Source organism: Vicugna pacos, chromosome 11, assembly GCF_048564905.1.
Source record: "Vicugna pacos chromosome 11, VicPac4, whole genome shotgun sequence".
Classification (NCBI taxonomy): domain Eukaryota; kingdom Metazoa; phylum Chordata; class Mammalia; order Artiodactyla; family Camelidae; genus Vicugna; species Vicugna pacos.
The window spans coordinates 50,132,894-50,153,042 of NC_132997.1; the positions used below are offsets into that span (position 1 = coordinate 50,132,894).

Consider the following 20,149-nt stretch of genomic DNA (forward strand, 5'->3'; position numbering starts at 1 on the left):
AAAGAGCCTTTGACAAGTGTCCCCACCCACTGTCAGGTGGCAAAACAAGCCACTAGTCCATACAAGCTCCTAGGATCAACTAGCTTATCTCGTCCCAGGCTGCCCCCTGGTCTCGAGACGGGAACTGCTCCAAGGGGCAAGGAGCACCTACCCCAGCCCGACTGTAACCTCATCACCACCCCGAGTTCCCTGGCAGAGTCACCTGTTTGTCCAGGTCAGATGCACAGACCGCAGTGCCAACTCTGGTAAATAGACTGTTGACGTAGTGTGGGTTCTGGGGCAAGTCAGAAGCCTTACTAAATGTCACACCATGTGATCTGAGCGAGTCAGCCCGTTTCCCAGAGCAGGAAACTGAGACTTGAGGAGGGAAATGTCTCCCTTTCCAAGGGTCTCCATGAAGCTGTGCGTGCCTTTGGGGGTCTATGTAGCAGAGCAATCTTTGCAAACGTTTGCTGAACCCGAATTCATTGTCCTCGGGAGATCGCACCCACCTGTGCCGAGTGGCAGGAGTCCTGAGTTCAGGGGTGGGAAAGAGGGGAAAGGCCACACTAAGGAAAGTGGGACTTAATCTGAGGGGCCAGGGCTGGGGCTGAGGATGGGCTGCTCTTATAAGCTGTGCACCTCTGTCTGCAGGCAGTGACAAAGGTGTCCACTCTACCGTGCAGGGCAGCTTCCCTGAGCTGGCATCACTCCCGGGAGGCAGCACGGTAGATCAGTTGTGGGGGGTCAGCGTGGACCCTATATCCCAGGTGCCTGGGCTGATCCATGTACTGGCTGGATGGCCTTGGGCATGTCACTTAGCCTCCCTCTGCCTCATCTTCAAGACAGGAGTAGTAAAACCACCTACCTCATTGGGTTACTATAAAGAGTTAAAATTATCACATATACACACTTAAAAAACAGTGTCTGGTACATAGAAGCTCTAAGTGTTGTTATTTGTCTTCAGTCGAGGGAGATTAACTGAGCACCAGACACCGAAACCACACAGGCGACAGACGGCTGCCCTGGAGGAACTACAGGCCGGGTGGATGAGCTGGTGCAGACCCCAGTGGGCAGAGGACTGTGACAGAAACAAACCTGGGAGCATGGCAGGTGCGAGCGGCTCTGGCTGGGGACTGTCGGTAAAGAAACAGGCATCAGTGATGGAGGTGGGAGTGCGGGCAGGGCTGTGGGTGAGGTGCTGCTCTTGACCAGAGGGGACAGTGAGCAAAGTCCCAGAGCTGGGGAAGTATGGGAGTGACCGCACTCAGGAACAAAACAAAGGCCAGGTTTCCAGTTGTCATCCTGCCAGTCATACCCAGTGACCTTGGGCAGAGGAAGAACTTCACTGGGGATGAAAAAACAAGGGACCCTGTGCCTCTGGAACCCGGGCTGTTCCCTGTCCATGCAGTTATGTGTTCAGCAAGCATGTCGAGCCTTTCTTGGTGCTGGGCCCTGCCCTAGAGAGACAGCCCTGTCAGGCCAGCCCTGCAGGAAGCAGGGAGAGGAGTGGGGGCAGAGGCTGGCAGAGCTGGAGGACTAGGTTGTGGCATTCACATTGTCACTCCTTCCCCCCAAGACCCTCATGGAGGGATGTTCACCAGGAGCAGGGCCTAGGCTTCCTGTCGCTTCCAAAGTCCCACAGCTCTTTGGGCAGGAAATAAAGGTCCAGGGCCCAGTCAGGACAAGGGGTGCAAGGGGCATCTCTGGAACCCCCATGGCCAAGCAGCCTGCCAGAGCCCAGAGCCCAGGAGATGGGGCTCTGCTTGGGAGAAGGGTGGGGGTCTAACTGCCACACCTTGTCCACCTCCATCTTCCCCTTCCCCTTCATTAATTTAGTCTGAACAAAGTCCCAGGGAGGGCAGGGCTGACTTTTGTAGCTCTGACTCTGGCTGGGGTTTTCCTTAGGGAGGGCAGGGTACAGTTCCCCAGTGGAGCTGGTGCTGGTAAGGCCAAGAGATCAAGTTTAAGGCCTTCAGGGACTCTGATCAGCAGTCTTACTACCTTAACTGGATTGTTACCATTTTTTCTGATGGACACAGTGAGGGCCCAAGAGTCAGGCACCCTAACAGCACAGGAGGATGGTGGCTGTCTCTTTACAGATGAGGGAAGTGGAGGCTAGAAGGATGGAAGGAAGGCCTTTTCTTGGCTCCCCATGGCCTCCAGGCCCTCACACTCGACCTTGCTGCCTGCCAGAGCCTCCTCCACCCACCCTTCCTTCCCTGACATGCTGCCCACCTCCCTCTGCCTGAGGCCTCCCTGCTGTTCCTCCACTTTCCTCCTCTGGGAGGCCTTCCTTTGTTCCCATAGCCTGGCCCAGCCTGCCCTCTCATACTGTAACTGGAGGTCCCTGTGCTGTTCTTGGAAGAAGGCTTCACTTCCTGTCTGGGGCTTGCCCACTTGTTCAGGGCTGCAGTCCCAGGGCCTGGGCATAGTGGGGCCTCCATGAACACTGCTGAAGAAGAAAGGGCCCCCCAGTACCAAGAAGCCTTTCTGATGGCCCTCGTGGCAGTCCCTCTGCAGCTTTCTCCACCTCACCCACCCTGCCCAGGGTCGCCATGTAGGTAGCTTTGAAGCCATAATCCTACGCACAGGACCATGGACGCTTCTGCCAGACCTGACAGGGCTCCAGTAAGGACCAGCATCTAGCTGTACAGTGGGGGGAGGTAACTAGTCTCCTGTGGGATAAGTGTTGAGCAACGCCTTTTCCCTTTTCCCCACCTCCTGGGGGAAGCAGAGTCCCCCAGAAGATACCCCCATGTCTCCTCTCCCCGAGCAGGGATGGCTGTACCAGGGCTCACATGAGAATTATGAACAGTGCTCATCCTCCAGGGGACCTCTGCTCACTGACTGAAGCGGTTCCCACCCCTGATGGGTAGAAGATGATGCTCTCAGTGGCGCTCAGGCCTGGGCCGGGTGGCAGCACCCACTCCTGGACACAGACCCAGTGCTTTCCCTGGGCTGCCCCAGTGCTGCCCTGGCCATGGCTGCAGGGTCACTGCTGGCAGGCTTGCTACCTGATGGCCACCAGCCTAGGGCCCAGGTGCTGAGGATGGCATCCTGGACCCTGTGTGTCTGACAGCCTCCTTGAGTGCCACAACGGTAGCGACTATCTGTGACATTCAGGCTGTGAGCCCCAGGCTCACACAGCATATAGTGGTGGTGGAGGCAGGGTATTCAGTCTCCCTCTGGTCCCTTCTCAGCACTGAAGCCCTGGCCACAAAGTCTGGAGATTAGGTTTCCAGCCTCAGCTGTAAAGGGCATCTTTATCATAGTTCATTTGTATCACTTAAAATTTCTTGTTATAATTTTAAAATTATACATAAACACTTTTCATTTGTATCATTTAAAAATTTTTATTACAATCATTATCATTTCACAGACCTCACTGGTTGAGTCCTTAATGCCAGCCTCTGTCAATAGTGAAGTCAGTGGGCTGCTAGCCTGACCTGGGTGGGCTTTGTACAAACAGGCCGACCTGGGGGCTGGAGTCCTCCCTGGACCCAGCCTCACCCCAGGACGCCGGGACTTGAGCCTGAGTTCACGCGGCAGGGTGGGATTCAGGTCATGGGACGGAGTTGTGTGACCCTACATCTGTTTGTATTATTAGCTCCGGAGCTGGCAGGCCGAGGCTGTAACACAATTCGAGGAACTGTTGACTTGGCTCGGCCCTTCCCCATGCCTGCTGTCGTGAGAGAGCAGACAGCCCAAGGACTGCACGTCCCTCCAGGGCACTGCTGATGTCAGTGCCCATGGGGGGCCTCCTGAGAGCCCTTGGGCAACCCCGGGTCAGCTGCCTGGCCGCTGGCATCCTCCCTTACCTGTTCATGCAATCTCAGCTTCTGAGGTCCCTTCCTCCCCCTTCCCACCCTTCTCTGACTGAAGCAGGGAAGTTGATGGGGTAGAGTGCAGGTAACCCTGCCTCTTTGGTTAGCTGGGAAGAATGGCTGCCCTAGACCTCCAGGATAAGGAAGAAAGTTTTCCCACTTTCCTGCCTTCCTCGTAGATTCCTACCTCCTTTCTGCCATTGGTGCCGGCAGGTGCCAGCATCCCAGAGATAAGCAAGGGAAAGCCTGGGCCTTGGCCGGGTGCGCCTGACTGTGACTCCAGGCAAAGACCAGGGTTCCTGGCTAGGTGCCCAGCTCTGCACCCACAGTGGGGGGATCTTGAGCCAGTCTAAGATTCCTACTAAGTGGGAATCTCAGGCCTGTCTTGCCGGCTATTGGGGAGCCCATGGGATGAGGTATGTGGAAATTCTTCACAAGCCCAGAAGTGCCCCACAAGGTTAGCTGTGGCATAGGTTTCAGTCCTGTAACTTCCCTGAGAAGCGACAAGGGGCCTATGATCCCACTGAATTCTATAACAAGGGCTGAGACAGACCTCTGTCAGCAGGAACCAGGCGTTAGAGAACTCAGAGATTTCTATACTTGGTAGAATGTGCCAGGTGCTGGGCTTGGGGCCTAACTGGGCTGCCTGGGGAGGGAAACCAGGACACTCTTGCCCTAGAGGCACAAATAATAGAGTGTTAGAGAAGGCAGGCTCCCTATAGAGGGTCTCATGCTGTGTCCCCTTGAGCCCTTGGTTTCATTTGCCCCCTGTCCTCTCTTTCGTTTAGTGCAGTTGGAACTCTGACTGGAGAAGACGTTCCACTGCAAAAATAAATATTGAAAAACCAGAGATCCCATCTAACCCCACAGTTTTACCAGTGAGGAAACTGAGGCCCATAAAAGAGAAGTGGTTTGCCTAAGGCTGCCCAGTTCAGTTGTGTGGGAGCTGCTGCCTAGGCCACTGACCCCTGGTCCGTGGAAAAAGAGCCAACACCTTGAGGGTGAGGAGGACAATGGCAAAGTGTGTGCCCCCATCAAGGTCTGGGCCTTGGCCACTGCTCCCCTGATAAGACCCCCAAGGTGAGGCCAGGGGCCATGTTGACGCAGATGCTGATCTGGGGTGGAGATGAGGGCGAAGGCATCCTCTGCCCATTTCCCTGACCAGCTGAGAGCTCTGTGGGCTCTCAGTTCCAGCAAGGCCTCTGCAACTAACGACCCCAGCCCCAGCTTTCCAACTTGCCACTGCCCACTGCCCACTGCCCCAGGCATTCTCTCAAATTCCTCACTACAGACAGTTGAGGCCGTGGGACAGGTGCCCCTCTTCCCATTTTACAGCTGGGGACACTGAGGCACTGGCAGTAAGGGGGCCTGGAACCGAGCCTCCCTGATGCCAACCCTATGCTCTCATCGTTATTTCCTGCTATTCCCAGTGTCTCTCCCCGACACCTCTCCTTTCCCCCAACACTAGCGCTGCTCATCCTTGCCCCAAACCCCATGCTGACTGGCCTGCCCTCCCCGTCTCTGGCTTTAGCAAGGAGAGCTGCCCCAGCCAAGATGCGTCCTGGGTCTCTCAGCCAGCCCAGAGCTCCTGGCCTTTCACACAGCCCGGGCCCAGTCTCTCCCCAGTGGAGGTGAATAGAACTATCCCCTGACCAGAGAGAGGTCTGTCCAGGAACTTGGTCCTCCAGTCCTGACTGGGCGCAACCAGGCCAAGAAATCCAAACAAGCTCCCAACACTTGCCTTTTTCCGAAGATACAGCCTACAACTCAGCACCAGGGTGACCGGCTGTCATGGCTTACCCAGGGCTTTCCTGGTTAGCACTGAAAATCCCCGGTCCCAGTAAACTCCTCATACGTGGGCAAGCTGGGACAACTCAGCACGCACATACCCAGGGTCTTCACGCTTTCCCCTTCCCCTACTGAGCAGTCTTTCTTCTTTCTGTACCCCTGGTCTCCACTGAGGCTAATGGGTAGGACCATAGTCAGTCTGCTTGACCTGCCTGACCCCCTCACACTGGGCTGGGGCCTACCACAGGCCCAGAAGAGAGTTAGAGGCCTGGAGTCTGCTAAGGTGAACAGAGGGTCCACAACCTGTTGGAAGTGTCCTGCCCTCAGTCCTGTGACACAAATAGCAGAGGGAGCCCACAAAAGGCCTAATGAGACCCTGGGCCTTGATCCCAACAGCTTTATCCTCAGGCTGAGGGGCAGGCCACTCTGGGGTGACCCCAAGTGGGGCATTCCGAGGGCTGGAGCCAGGCAGGGCTGGCCTGTGGCTCACTAAGGCAGCCTCTACCTGTCTGAGTTTGAGTGAGTCATTTCCTCCCTCAGCTGGTATGAAGCTGGGAGGGAAGGGAGGGGATGGCATCTAAAAATAGTAGGGCCCAGCCTTGGAGATACCCAAAGAGCTTCTCCTCAGGCAAAGGAGGAGTCAGCTTCTCGTCCGAGCTGACAGTGGCTGTGACCCCAGCCAGATGCCTGTGTTAGGCTGGAGAGGGGAGGGTGGCCCTGAGAACCCCTGACCCCCACCCCTTTGCAGGCTCAGCATAGAGTGCTGAGGTGTGGAGGAGGCATCTTGAAGGCTGACACATGAGGACCATGTTGGGGTGGGGAAGGAGCTTGAAGAGAAGAGAGGCCTCAGGCAGAGAGGGCCTGGGAAGGGACGGGAGGCTTTGTGACGCTGGGGCTGGCAAAGATGGCAGGGACTGGGTCACCAGCCTGGATTTCCCTCCACATCATCTGTGCAGAACCACGTCCACGCCCACCCCTACCCACACACACAGACACACAGACACAGCCCGCACACTCAGCTGGCCCGGGTGAGTCACTTCCCTCCTGATAGGACTCATCTCCCTGCTAAGTGGGACTCAATTTCCCTGTTCAGCAGCACAGACTGAGGACCTACTGTGTACTCGGGCCACACCCTGGAAGACAAGGAAGCAATGATCATGACTGTCCCTGGCCTTGGAGACACCCTAAGAGGCCCACTCAGGAAAGGGCAAGGCAACACCCAGAGCAGAAACACAAGAGGCGGGAAGGGCCCTGTGAGGTGGGACAATCTGGAGCCCAGCAGGCCTAGGCTTACACCCTGGCACTGTCACTTTCTGATCCTGTGACCTGAGACAAGTTATCTGACCACTCCCTGCCTCGGTTTTCTCATCTGTATAATGGATGTCATATAAGTCCTTCATCACATGTTAAATACAATAATGGCTATAAAGTCCCCAAGCAGGCAGAACTCCTGCCATTAAAGCTCATGGGATGAGGCCATCAACTTTGAAAGAAAACAAAGACACCAAAGATTTCAGTAATATTTCTATCCCAAAGACCCAAGATAATAATATTCTACTTGGCCCCACCTGTGATAGGTAATGGTGAGGAGCAGTGGGGGAAATGTAAAAAATGCATTTTACAACAACAGCAATGGCCGCTGTTACGAACACTTCACATGTACCTCATTTTCTCTTATTCTCACAACAGCCTCATAAAGCAGGCATGTCCGTCCTCATTTCACATGTGTAGAAATGAGGCCCAAAGACAGTAACTTGCCCAATGTCATACAGCTTGCATGTGGTAGAGACCAGGTTTGGACCCTGAGTCCAAACTCCTTGGGTATTATGGGGTATAAGTGGGGGTCTGTTATGTCTGGAGTTGGTTGAAGGTACACTGATCTCTGACTCTTTGGGGAGGGGCCCTTGGACACCAGCCTGGGGTGGCCAGACTATGCCAAGCCTCTGACCACCTTTACTCCCTATAACAGCCCAGTGAGGGAAATGTCACAACTCCTACATGACAGAAAAGGAAGGCAGATCACAGGAATTAGGAAACTCTGGTGGTCACAGAGCTGGGAGAAGCAGAGCCTGGACCCAGGGCTGGCCTCTCAGAGGAAGGTGGAGGCTGGGTCCCCCACCCCAGCCGTTGGATGTTGGGGAGGGTCAGGAATGCCTCTGCCCTCCCAGGCTCCTCACGCTTTCCCCGGACTAGCCCTGTTCCCACTTGCTGGATTGCACGTAAAACCTAGACCTTGCATCAGCCATCGTGCCCTGGCTCCAGTAAGAGCCTCTTTCTGTTTTTCTGGGCTTTCCCCACTGTTATCTGAGTCATCCTCTGCGGGTCCCAGAAGACTGGGGAGAGGAGGCCCTTATCCCTAGAGTACAGATGGAGAGACTGAGGCGGGACGTGACTTACTCCCATGAGTCAGGGGCCCGAGCTGGCAGCAGTCCAGGCTGAGAGGCCACAGGTGTAGCTGGCAGGGCCTGGGATGCCACACACTCAGTTAAGGAGTTTTTAATACCATGTAGTAAGCACAAATATCAAGAAACTTGTGTTGAGTGAATGGATGAATGTTGCAGGCTCCAGGCGAAGAGATGAAGGGAATTGCAGAAAAGAGAAATATGATATAGGAAAGAAAAAACAACCCAGGAGCCCATTCTGGCCCGTGCCACAGACTCCCTGAGCCCAACTGGGGCTTGTATAGCCCAGTTTTTTCCCTCTATAAAAATCATCATGATTATTGTCTATTGGGTGACCAGTGAGGCTTAATACTTTACAGCCACTATCTTATTTTTTGTTTGTGGGGAAGAGAGATTATTAGGTTTACTTACTTTATTTTTAGAGGAGGTACTGGGGATTGAACCCAGAACCTTGTGTATGCTAAGCATGAGCTATACCCACCACCCTTATCTTACTTAATTCTTACTACAGCCCAATGAGATTGGTAAGTACTATCATCATTCTCATCCAACAGATGACTTTCTGAGGATCAGAAGGGTTAAACAACTTCCCCAAGGACACACAGCTCAATGCTTGTTACAACAGGCATGGGACAACAAATTTAGGGGCTGACTTAGAATAAGTCTCCAAATCCAGCGGGGCAAATGCGCCCCGGCGCGTGTGGCGCCCACGTGGAGCTGCCCAGGTGTGTCTGCGGGTTGGCACCAGGAACTCGTGTGTCTGTCAGCGCAGTGCGGGGGTGGAGGGATGAGCGCAGAACAGAACGCCAATGGCCCAGGGATAATGAGCCCGGGCGGCAGCGGGGATCAGGGCAAGCCTGCCCGGGCAGTGTGCCCGCGCATGCCCACCCGTGTGCGGGCGCCCCTGTGCCCAGCCAGGCAAGGCGCAGAGGACCTCTAGGGCGGCATCCTCCCTCGAACCCCTCACAGGGGGCAAGGAGAGCGCGAAAGGAGGGATGGAGGGTAGGTGCTGTGGGCGGGTCCCGCCAGCTGGCCGCCCCCGCCTCCCCGCCCCCGCCCGGGACGGGCCCAGCCGCACGCTGGCCGCGATTGCGCCATCGGCGGCTGCCGCTTGCACGCTCCTGCACGTGGCGCACACAGCACATCCGGCGCGCAGGGCGGGTCCCCACCCAACCCCGCCGGGCTGCCCCCGGCCCAGCCCCCTCCTCCTCGCCCCCGCAACCCCTGGCCCAACCCCCTCCTCCACCCCCAGCCCCTACCCTCAGCGAACACCGGGACCAGACTGAGTCCCCAGCAGCCCAGTCAGCCGGCGGCGGCTGGAGCTTCGTCTCAGACACCTTTGATGGCTGCCCTTTGCTCTGTCTGGTCTGAGAGGACAAATGAGGGAAATTGAGTAAGCCAGCTCAACAAGGCAGGAAGCTCCTGTCCGCTGTGTTACGCATGATTTTTCAGCAACTTTTTGAGGCGGAGGAGGGGTGAGGGGGTAGGCGCAGAGGGTGCGGAGTGGGGGAGGGGCCGAAAGATTTTTCTGGTAAAAATGACTGGAACTCCTGTTGTCCTCTGGGGCTGAGAGCATCCTCCGGGCTAAGCCCAGTGGAACACTCGTAGGTGTTCCACAGATTCTTGTTAAAAGGCGTTTCCTCACCCTCCTGTCAGAAAGTGGAAGGAGTGGCTGCCAGAAAAAATCTGCAGGTGAAAGGGGGTGGGTTTGGGGCTGGAGCTGAAGGCTGGCATTTAGGGCCTTAGGCTCTGACTTTGGCATGGATTTGCTACTTCAGTTGGGTGAGTGCCTTGATCTCTCTGGGCCACATTTCTGTGGGGGACTCAGTAATGAGGTAACCTGCCCAGCCCTGAAGCTTAGGACAGGCTTTGAACTCCCAGCAGGCAGTAAAAGAAACCTTCCATAGAAAGCAGAGATTTCCTCTCGAACATTAATATTCTCCTGGGTGTTTCCAGGTGGGAGCCTGCAGTATTCTGTGTCTAGACTCTGACATGAGGGCTCTCTTGCCTATTGAATCATGTCCAAATGCCTTGGCTTGGTATTGGAGGCTTTCTCATGTGGATTCCACCCTGCCTGTCTAGCTGCACCCGCAATATGTCCCTATACTGTAGCCTTAGGAGGAGTCTTAGATTTTCCCAAACATATCACACACACTGTGTTCAGCCATCTCTGCCCTTGCGTATGTTGTTCCGTCTGCCCAGAATGCTCTTCCCTACACTCCTCAAACGACTGGCACCTCCGAGAAGTCTTTTCCAAGTTCTCAGTAGAGCAGGGGCCCTGGTGTGTTCCCTCTCAAAATAACCTCCCTCCTTAGCTTTTATTGCATCTGGGGATTAGAATTTTGTCTCTCCACTGGACTGAAAGGTCTTTGAGGGAGAGACCATGTCCATTTTCATCTTCGTATACCAGACACATAGTAAGAATATAATAAATATTTATGGAAAGGAAGAAAGGAAGAATGATTGATGAGCAAAAACATTGAGGAAAGTCTAAATGTCTACTAGTAAGGGACTGCTATTGTAAATGATGGTACAGCCTTCATAAATTGGAATACTCTGCAGCCATTAGACCAGTACATACCCACATGAAAAAGTGTTCCTGGTGCCTTGAGAAGTGAGGAAAGTCGGTCCCATTCTAATTTAACAAATTAGAGATATTTATATAGATAAAGGCATAGATATGTCTGTAAACATAAGAAAAAGTCAAGACAGCATATGTCAACCTAAATTTCCCTGAGGAGCAGGATACAGTCATAGTCATGCATGGTTCATTACATATGTAAAACCTAGCTTAGACATTATTTCTTCTGGAAGTGTCATCTCATCCTGCCCTTGTGGCGCTGCCTCTGAGCACGCAGCCTGGTGCTTCAAAGCAAGGCCTGATGCACCTTCCCGAGAGTCCGGTCCAGAGGCCATGGGTGTGTGCAGGCCGTGGGACAGAAGACAGCAGCTCCTCTGGGTGTGTGAGTTTGTCCTCACATGCAGGTGACAGCAGAGCTGATGAGGACGATGCCAATAGCAGGACTGACACCAGGCAGTCTGTTCTCACCTCCCAAGTGACATTGCTGCAGGTGGCCTTGGGGTATCAGCAGAGCCCAAATGTGACAGGAAGCCTGGCCTTCATGCAAGGCTGCGCCCAGATGGCTCAGTTCCAGATTCAGGACAGTCAGCCTCAGCCACAGGAGACACACAGGGCAGCTTTTCACTGCCCTCAGGCTGCCTCGGAGTAGAGAAGGATCAGCTGCAGCTTGGTGGGAGCGAAAGGCCTCCTGCCAGCCTGCCAGCCTGCGCACTTGTCCCTGTCTGTCTCACAACGGCTCCCTTGAGGCCTGGAACAACACAGTCAGACCAACTGGGCCAGGGGAGAGGAAGGAAAAGCGGCCCAGGGCTCAGGGTCAGATGTCTGAGCATCTCTTCCCACGGGGGCCTCATTATGTTCGTCAGGAAACGGAAGACTGCAAACCTTCGCCTTCATTTTGTTTCCCATGTCACCCCGGTCTGTCTTCCCCTGCGTGTCTCAGAACAGATTCCTCAGCTGGAAAACCATGGGGTAGTGCAGGGGTGGACCCTCCATCTGGAGTCACCTGGTTTCCAGGGGCTTCAGGTCCCCACCTACCAGCCTTCTGACCCTGGACAGCTGGCTTTGCCCCTCTGTGCCTCAGTTTCCCTAGTAAGTTAGGTAATGCCTGGCAGGTGTTTAGAAGGGAGTCTCATACATGTAGGTGTATCTGTTATCTGTATGTGTTAGTTATTATCTGTACGGCTGGGGCAATAACACTACCTGCTCTACCGAGCCGTCGTGAGGATTAAATTAGATAATGAATGTCAGGTGCTCAATGGCTTAAGCGTTTACTTGTTTTACTAAAGATAGTCCAATGGGAGTACAGATCTTGGTCCCTGAGATGCAGGGGAATTAACATGGTAGCTGCTGGCGGCTTCCTGGGGACGGCGTGCGGGGCCTTACGCGGCCCAGGCAGCCACGTTGGTTCAAGGGTGTTACCGTGCTGGGTGTTGCTGAGCTGTCTGCTTGGTCAAATACCTGCTCTCTCAAGCCCATTTAAACCAGCTCCGTCTGGCCTGGCTTTCCCAACACACCATCCTGGCAGCTGTCACAGGCCTAGAGCACTGGGCAAAGTGTCAGGCCTGCTGCAAAATACGTTGGAACTTTATCTGACCCTTGGCTTCCTTCCCAACCAGAAATACATTGGCTGAAACTTGCAGCCAAGCTCAAGCAAGGCTGGGGGCTGGAGGAGGAAGGCTGTCCTGAATCACAGACCAGATAGTCCCCCTGCCCCCTCCATCCTTGTGGGTCCCCCCTCTTATTTGCACAGTTCTACCAATTAATGCTGCCCCTAGTTATGAAGCAGTTTTTAAAGCCCAAGGCTTAAGCCTGAGCCCTGGATTTGCAGAGAAGGGAGAGAAAGAGCACCGTTCCCTCTAAACTCAGGAAAGTTCACTGCAGAACATTCCTCCTTTCCTTCGTGCAGTGTTGATTTGTGGCAGACTTTTGAGGCCAGGACGGTTCGATTGTCTGGGCCACCATCTGGAACTCCCCAGAAAGTGTCTGTGAGGACGGCAGTGCTGGCAACCACACCAGGCTGGCACCTGGCCAGCTTTGGAGGGGACATTGCTCATTCTGGGAGTCTCCACCCCAGTCAAAGACGAGCCTCCCTCCCCACCTGGCTCCCTTTGGTGAATCCTGCCGGAGGTCCCAAACAATTGTAGCAGGTCCCAGGCCACACAGGTCTTCCTGCAGGTACTCCTCAGAAGGCCATTGTCTTAGAATAAAAGGAATTCCAGCAGCACTCCACCCCAAGCATGCAGTTAGGCATTCCTAGAGCTAGCTTGCTAGTGGGAAAAAACAAAGAAACATCAATGTGTGTGGCCAGAAGAGTTCTAGATGTTAGCTTAATTTTCGAGAGCTTCAAAATTTCCCATTACACAGATCGTATTGTCAAGACCCTAAGCCTCACAGACTTGGAATTCATTAGATTCAGAATTTTTGAAAAATCAGCCTTCAATTTTAAATATGGACTGGATATGAGACGGTATTATGGAACGATTGTTGGTTTTCTCAGATGTGAGAATCCCAGTGTGATTGTGCAGGAGAACAATCTGTTCCTAGGAAATTCATGTTGAAATATTTGGAGGTGAAACATCATGATGCCTGCAGCTTCTGTTCAAGTGGTTCACCAGAAAAACTTGATACAGATACAGCAGATGTGGCACAAGGGTTAACAGTTGCAAGTTTTCTCTATTTGAAGACTTTCCCCTCAAAAAATGTAAAGGAAACATTTAAATAAAATAAGCTATTCACATGGAAAACAAAACACCATGGAATTCAACCTGCTGTAGCTGGGTTTCACCCCTTCTCCGAGAATGGAAATAGTAGAAACAAGATGGTGTCCAGGATTGCAGAGTTGAGCCAACCAAAGAGAACTAATTATTTTTAAAGAGTTTATTAAGTACTTGTCTGGAAACAGTACTGATCATTACAAATCCTTTTAGTTCATGGCCAGGAGAGGATGCGTCTTGGAAACTGGGAGATTCCAGTCCTTTTAGATTATTGGCACCAGATTTAACACAAGTCAAGAAACACATTTTGAAGACTTACTATGAGCAAAGCTCTGAAGTTGTTTTCCCCCTGCCTATAAACTGATATTGAATACAAAATAGCCACAATTTTTTTTCCTTTTTTTTTAAAATGGAGGTACTGGGGATTGAACCCAGGACCTCATGCTTGCTGAGCATGTGCTGTACCACTGAGCTATACACACCTCCCTTCATGCAAGGTAGCCACGGTTTTTTTCTGTGGTTGTTATGGGCTGAAATATGCCCCCCCCCCGCAAAGCTTATGTATCTTAACCCTCACTAACTCGGAATGTGACCTTATTCAGGAATAGGGTCATTGCAGATGTCTTTAGTTAAGGTGAGGTCAATAGGGTGGACCCTATCCAATCTGAATGGTGTCCTTATAAAAGGGGGAAATTTGGATGCACAGAGCAAGCCACATACACACAGGGAGACCATCATGTGAAGATAAAGGCAGGGATTAGAGTGATACTTCCACAAACCAAAGAAGCCAAGATTGTGGGCGGACTATCAGAAGCTAGGAGTGAGGCATGGGCCAGTCTGCCTCACAGCCTTCAGAAGGAATCAACCTTACTGACACCTTTATTCTGGACTTCTAGCCTCCAGAACTGTGACACCATACATTTCTGTTGTTCAGGCCCCCAGTGTATGGTAATTTGATATGACATCCCTAGACAACGAACACAGTGGTGAAATGAACATACCATAACATTTTTGTGTTAACCATTTTTAAAATGTACAGTTCACTGACATTCAGACACTCACATTGTTGGGCCACCATGTTTTACGTGTAGCTAGGGAAAAACCCAAGACTGTGGGAAAGTTGGAAGACCTGTTCCATATCTGCTTCTGCTTAGTGGAGTGACCTGTTTCCTCATGTGTGCGGTGAAGAGACAGGGCAGATGACTTCCGGCTCTGATGCTGTCCTTGCCCAAGCGTGGAGAAATGAGAATAGCAATAGTGGCATACAACTTATTGAGCAGTTATTTTCTACGACCATGCTAAGGGCTTCCCAAGGATTATCTCTTTTGATAATCACAATAACTTGATCAGGGAGGTATCATGAGTCCCATTTTACAGATGAGGAAATTGAGCCTCCAAAATTAAGTACTCAAGTTTGGCAGTCCTGGGATTTGAATGAGGGTCTTAACGACTGTGCATACTGCCTTCTAGATCTTTTGGCCACACTGGCCTGGGAGGAAATTAAAAGCACTGATACTGATTGGGTTGAAGCACATTTTATGTTTATGCCAGGTCAGCCAGCAGCCCTGGAGCCCACACTGCACGTGTGTTCACACCACTAACCCAGCTCTCTCATGTCCCCGTGTTCTGGGGAGGGATTCTGTAGTGTCAGAGAATTCAAAATTCAAACCTGATCTTCCAGGTCATTCTGAAGGTATATTAATGGAGGTAGAAAAATAAAACATTATATTTGACAGCTTATTAGCTTTATTTATAAATTTTGAATATCTAAACATGTGGTGGATGGATTTCTATTTGTGCTCTTGCCCAGTGACCCACAAGACAGAGGCAGCCAGCCGGTTTACCATGGTTCCCCTGAGCCTACAGATCTCCGATGGCTCCCAGTGGTGGCTGCAGCTTGAAAGTCACTCAGAGTAGAAGGGAGGAGCCACCACCTCTGAGCGTGGGCGAGGCCAGGATCCTCCCTCCAGCAATTTTACCTGTTTCCACCATGGGGCAAGGAAGGTAAGCTGCTATAGGGTGCGGAGAAGTCCAGCTCACCGCGTGGCCCAACGTGATGCTCCACCCACCACAGAACCTTCTTCTCTGTAATGTACACCCACCTGCTCAGCCTAGATTTCTCTCAGTTCTCTAATCATACTAGTTTTCTATCCCTCTGCACACACCTCTCTGTTTCCCAGAATAGTAAAGTCTAGAGCAGGAGGCTAGAGCTGGCCAAGAAGGAAGGACCGGGTTGATGAGACAAGACAGAAAGGGTCCTAGAGAAGATGACAGGGTGGAGGGGAACACGAGGAGAGGGCCAGGGACGCTTAGTCTCTGGGGGAGGAGAGAGAGCAGGAGGAGATGGGTAAACAGGAGGGCTCAGCACGTAGGGCGGGCCAGCAAGGAAGAACAGCTCTGTCTGCTAGAAACGCCGTTGGGAGGACAGGGGCGGGGACAGCTCGGCGAGGCCCCCCAGGTGTGGCGGAGATGGGCCACTGCAGCCCCACAGCAGAGCTGACGTGGAAACATTGACACCGGTTTGAGGATTGGATGAGGAGATGAGGAAAGGTGGAAAGTGGCTAAGCATGCCAAGGTTTGGCTGTTGGCCCGTCGAGTCCTTTCCTTCCACAGCGCCCTGCAGCTGTGGCCAGGATGGACAGGCTTCCAAGGACAATGGTAACCTGCTCCAACGCGCCTCACCGTAGGCCTCTGGGTCTGGCCCGGCGGTTGTTAAACCCATTTCACCAGCAAGGACATGAGAAGCAGACAGGGGCTATGCCTCGCTCAAGGTCGCACAGCCAGGAAGGTGTGAATGTGAGGTGAGCCCAATATCTGGGCATGGGAAAGGAAAACCAATGGCTAGACTCCAGAGAGGATACACAGAGCTCATCACCACCACCAGAGCTTGCAGTGATTGAGCACTGACTGGATGCCTGCTCTCTCACCCAGCCCTCTGAGCCTATGGGAAAAGCCCTATAAGGTAATTATTATCCCCAGTCTACACATGAGGTGTCTGATGCTCAGAGAGGTTAAATCATTACCCAGGGTCACACAGTAGCAAGGGAATTGACAGCCCAGGTCAGAGGGCAGAGTGTGTTGTTGGCCGGCCTGGTCCATGAATGTGAGCCCCGGCTATGAGTCCACGTGAGAAAAACCCACAGGGAACGCGTGTGCGGGGTGGAGGGCCTGATTCCAAGCAGTGGGGAACAGCTGTGTTGGCAGTGAGGATGTGTGTGAGCACAGCTTTGACAGCGGCAAACAGTGCGTGGGAGTTTGTTGACGGCAGGGCGTGGGATGGCAGCACCGTGGCCATGTGTGTTTCTGCTGGCAGAGGAATGTTCTGTTCTGTGTTGATAAACAACAGTTTGGGCAGGCGCAAGGCTGAAGCAGGGACATAAGAGATGCACTGGGGTCGGGGGCTGATGAAGGTGGGAGGGGGAGTGGCGCGCCCAGGGGTGATGATGGCCCAAGCCTGCAGCTCCCAAAATGCGGGGCCACAAGGTGGCGGGTGTTGTTTTCTCGGCCCACCTCACTGGGTGTACACGCTGGGTGTGGATCCCTCTCTGAACCACCTGATGCCCATAAACATGAGAGACGGGAGTGAGGACACGCTGGGAGGAAGAGTGTTCTTCCTGGGATGTGCATGGCGCAGGCGGAGGTTTAATCAACAGCTGAGGCTAGTGCAGACATAGCATGACTTCCGTGGCCAGGCAGATTCCTCAAAAGTCAGCTTCTTGGAAGAGGTGGCAACCCCGAGACCATCCAAGTCATGACTGTAATTGGAGCCCCCGCATCTCACCCTCGCCTCCTGGCGGACGCAGGTGTGAGCCTGCAAGCCAGGGCGTCTCAGCCTGGGAGTCACCACATGAGAGACTTCCTGGGGCTCGGCCCCCACCCCTCACTCCCACAGCAGGTCCTCGCATCAGAGTGCCCCCTCCGCCGGCTCCCTCTCCATTAGCTGAGCTGTGTGCTACCTCCAAGACCCTGTGTGTCCCTCACCTCCTCCTGGATGCCTTCCAAACCACCCTGGGAGGGCGTTAGAGCTGCTTCCTTCAGAATCCCAGCTGTGCCTAATGCCAGGGCTCCTCCCGAGGGCCTCCCCATGTGCATGTCGCCTGAACGTCTGCTCTGTGTGGGGCACTGGACTGGGCAGAAACAGGGAGCTATGAGGACCCCTGAAGACTCAGTAGTTGCCCTCAGGGGTCTTCCTGTTCAGCTGGGCTGTACAGAGGGCAAAACACAAATGAGGGTGTGCTCAGGCTGAGTGAGGGCACACAGTAGATGTGGTGGGAGACTAACAAGAGAGCCACCCCTCCTGATCTGGAGCGGGGACAGGTAGCACGTGGGAGCAAGGGGGTGGCCCTGCCCGGTTAGTTTGGCTCCTCCAGTTCAGGGATCTTCTGAAGCCAGCACGTGGTATCTGCTAAATCAGTGTCTGTGGTTTCTTGACTAAAAGCCTCCCAACCACCCTCTGACATCCTTGTTTGGGAGCTGGAGGCGCCCCCTGTGCCCTGCCCTCCTTGGCCTGGCGGTGCTGGGGGAGGGGGTGGGCGCTGCTCCTTGTTCTGCTGGCTGGTGCCTTCCTGCGCAGGGCCTGTTACTCCCCAGGGTCGGTGATCGTGTGCCCGACTCGCTGCTGTGTCCCAGCACCCCTTGTCCACCAGAGTTCGCGCCTCCTGTTCACCCCAAAGGCCCGGGCCAAAGAGGAACACCTGAGACTGAGGCCCCTGCCAGATAATCACAGACACATTCACCCTCCTTGTCTAGACTGACCTCTGGCAGAAGTTCAGCACAACCAGGCAGGCCCCTTGGTTCTCCTCAGGGGGCCCTGGCAGGGGACAGACCCACTTTCCTCTGTACACCCACTGGAGTTATTCTTGGCTTTTATATTTTAACAAGACCAACCTTACCACCCCACACAGTGACTGGCTGGCTGCCTCTGTCTTTCCATTTAAACAAAGTCGGAAGGGCCCTCGCCCCCAGTCACCTTCCCCGCTGGCCGTGGAGGAGTCTGAAGTTGCACTATTAGCCCTGTCTTCAGGAGGCCTCATAAAATTATGATCCGTGTGCATTTAAAAATGGTTAAAATGATAAGTTTTATGTTATGTGTATTGTACCATGGGGAAAAAATGTGGAAGGGTGTGCTCCAAAATGTCAACAGCACTGTTTTCTTTTTATTTATTTATTTGTTTGTTTGTTTAACAACAAACAAACCTTTATTGTGGTATGATTCCCCTATGGTAAACTACACATATTTCAGATGTACAATTTGGTGAATGTTGATAGATGTATACACAGTGAAACCACCACCACAATCAAGATGGCTAACATTTCCATCACTCCCCAGGATTTCCAGTTTATTCTTTCCCACCCTCTTTACCCCCTGGTAAACATAAGTTTAACAGCACTATTTTCTAGATGAGAGAAATTTGGATAATTTTACTTTCACTTTTATACTTTTCTATATTTGATTTTTTTTTAACAACTGGGCATATATTATTTGTCTAATTAGAAGAGAAGATAATACCCTTTTTGTTTTGAGAGATAAACACTTTGACTTTCCAAAAAATATATATATATATATAATTTGTCCCCTGGAAAGGCAACGCCTTAAGTCAGTATGTGTCTAACTTTTGGGGTCAGGGAGGTTTTGTTTTTGGTTTTTGTTTTGTTTCAGATCAGGGAGTTTTGAAAAGGATTCCCTGGAGAGCAGTGAAGAAATGCATGTTCCCTGGCCCAGGCTGCCAAGCAGGCCCAGCGATTCTGAGGGCAGCCAGACCTTGGGCTCCCAGCCTTGGAGACATGCTCCAGGAGCTGGCAGAGCGGTGGAAAGGGAAGGGGGTGAGCGAACACCCTGCCACCTTGACCTGCGGTTGCCAACACTCCCTCCCAGGACTGGGGGCCAACACAGGGTGTTCCCAGTTCCTTTAAGTTGGAGCCTCCACATACCTTTCCTTGTATGATAGATGCTTTGGAGAAACGGCAAGGATGGCCACCCTGATGGCAGGCTGCAACCCAGTCTCTGGGGTTGGATGAGGCCCGAGATGTCACTCAGTCCGTTCTCCTGCCTCCAGGCTGCACTGGCATGATCTCAGCTGGGCAAGCCTTTATCTTGTTTTGAGGACTTGGGCATTCCACGCACTTCCTAGGTCAGTCATTCTTGCATCTAAACATTTCTAACCAGGAAGTCCTTCCTCATGTCTAATCCAAACTGTCTATGCCATGAGTTTCCATCCCGTGGCCCTTGTGGGTCTGGTTGGAGACAGGATGCCTCTTGCTCCCCTGTCTTCTCCTTGGTCGTGAACCATCAGAGCCTTGAATCAGGACCAAAAGTTCTAACTGTCCGTGTGACCCTAAGCAAGTCACTACTAGTCTTAGAGCTTCAGTTTCCTCATCTGTAAAATGGGGCCAATGATGTCCACGGTGCAGGAATTAAGAGGACTGGATGAGATGTGAATGCAAATGCATGGAAGAGGCATACAGCTTGCTATTAACCTGAGGCCATGATTAGTATTCATAACTAATAACCGTCCATCCTGGCTGAACCATTGTATAAAATCATTTCCCCTGTGGTGGTCCACAAGGTAATTTTAGGTGATATGAGAACAAGTATTTTAAATTAAAATTTAATGTGTGTTAGAAAAAAAATAAAACTAGCGCATCAAATCCAGGATTTCACAAATATTATTGCTTAGAACAAGGGCAAGTCACAACAATAGGAATGACAACTTACTGTTTTAAAGAAAACTATTGCGTAAATAAGACTCCAGGTAGCACAAGGTTAGGGCAGAGATCATACAGGTGGTTTGAGAAATGCTGGCTGAAAGAAGACAGCAAAGTGGGGAGAGGAGGCTGGTTGTTAAGAGCGGGCAAGAG

The 20,149-nt window shown here is 52.5% G+C and overlaps 1 long non-coding RNA gene across 1 annotated transcript in view; it reads left to right on the top strand.

The window, feature by feature from the left end:
- Positions 1-431: 431 nt before the first annotated feature.
- The window catches only part of LOC116282363 (uncharacterized), a 34,012-nt gene continuing 14,294 nt past the window's right edge, over positions 432-20,149 (top strand). Inside the window, exons 1-2 of the long non-coding RNA XR_004191870.2 lie at positions 432-1,092; positions 15,102-15,295. This is a non-coding gene — a long non-coding RNA (uncharacterized lncRNA). The remainder of the gene's footprint in view (positions 1,093-15,101; positions 15,296-20,149) is intronic.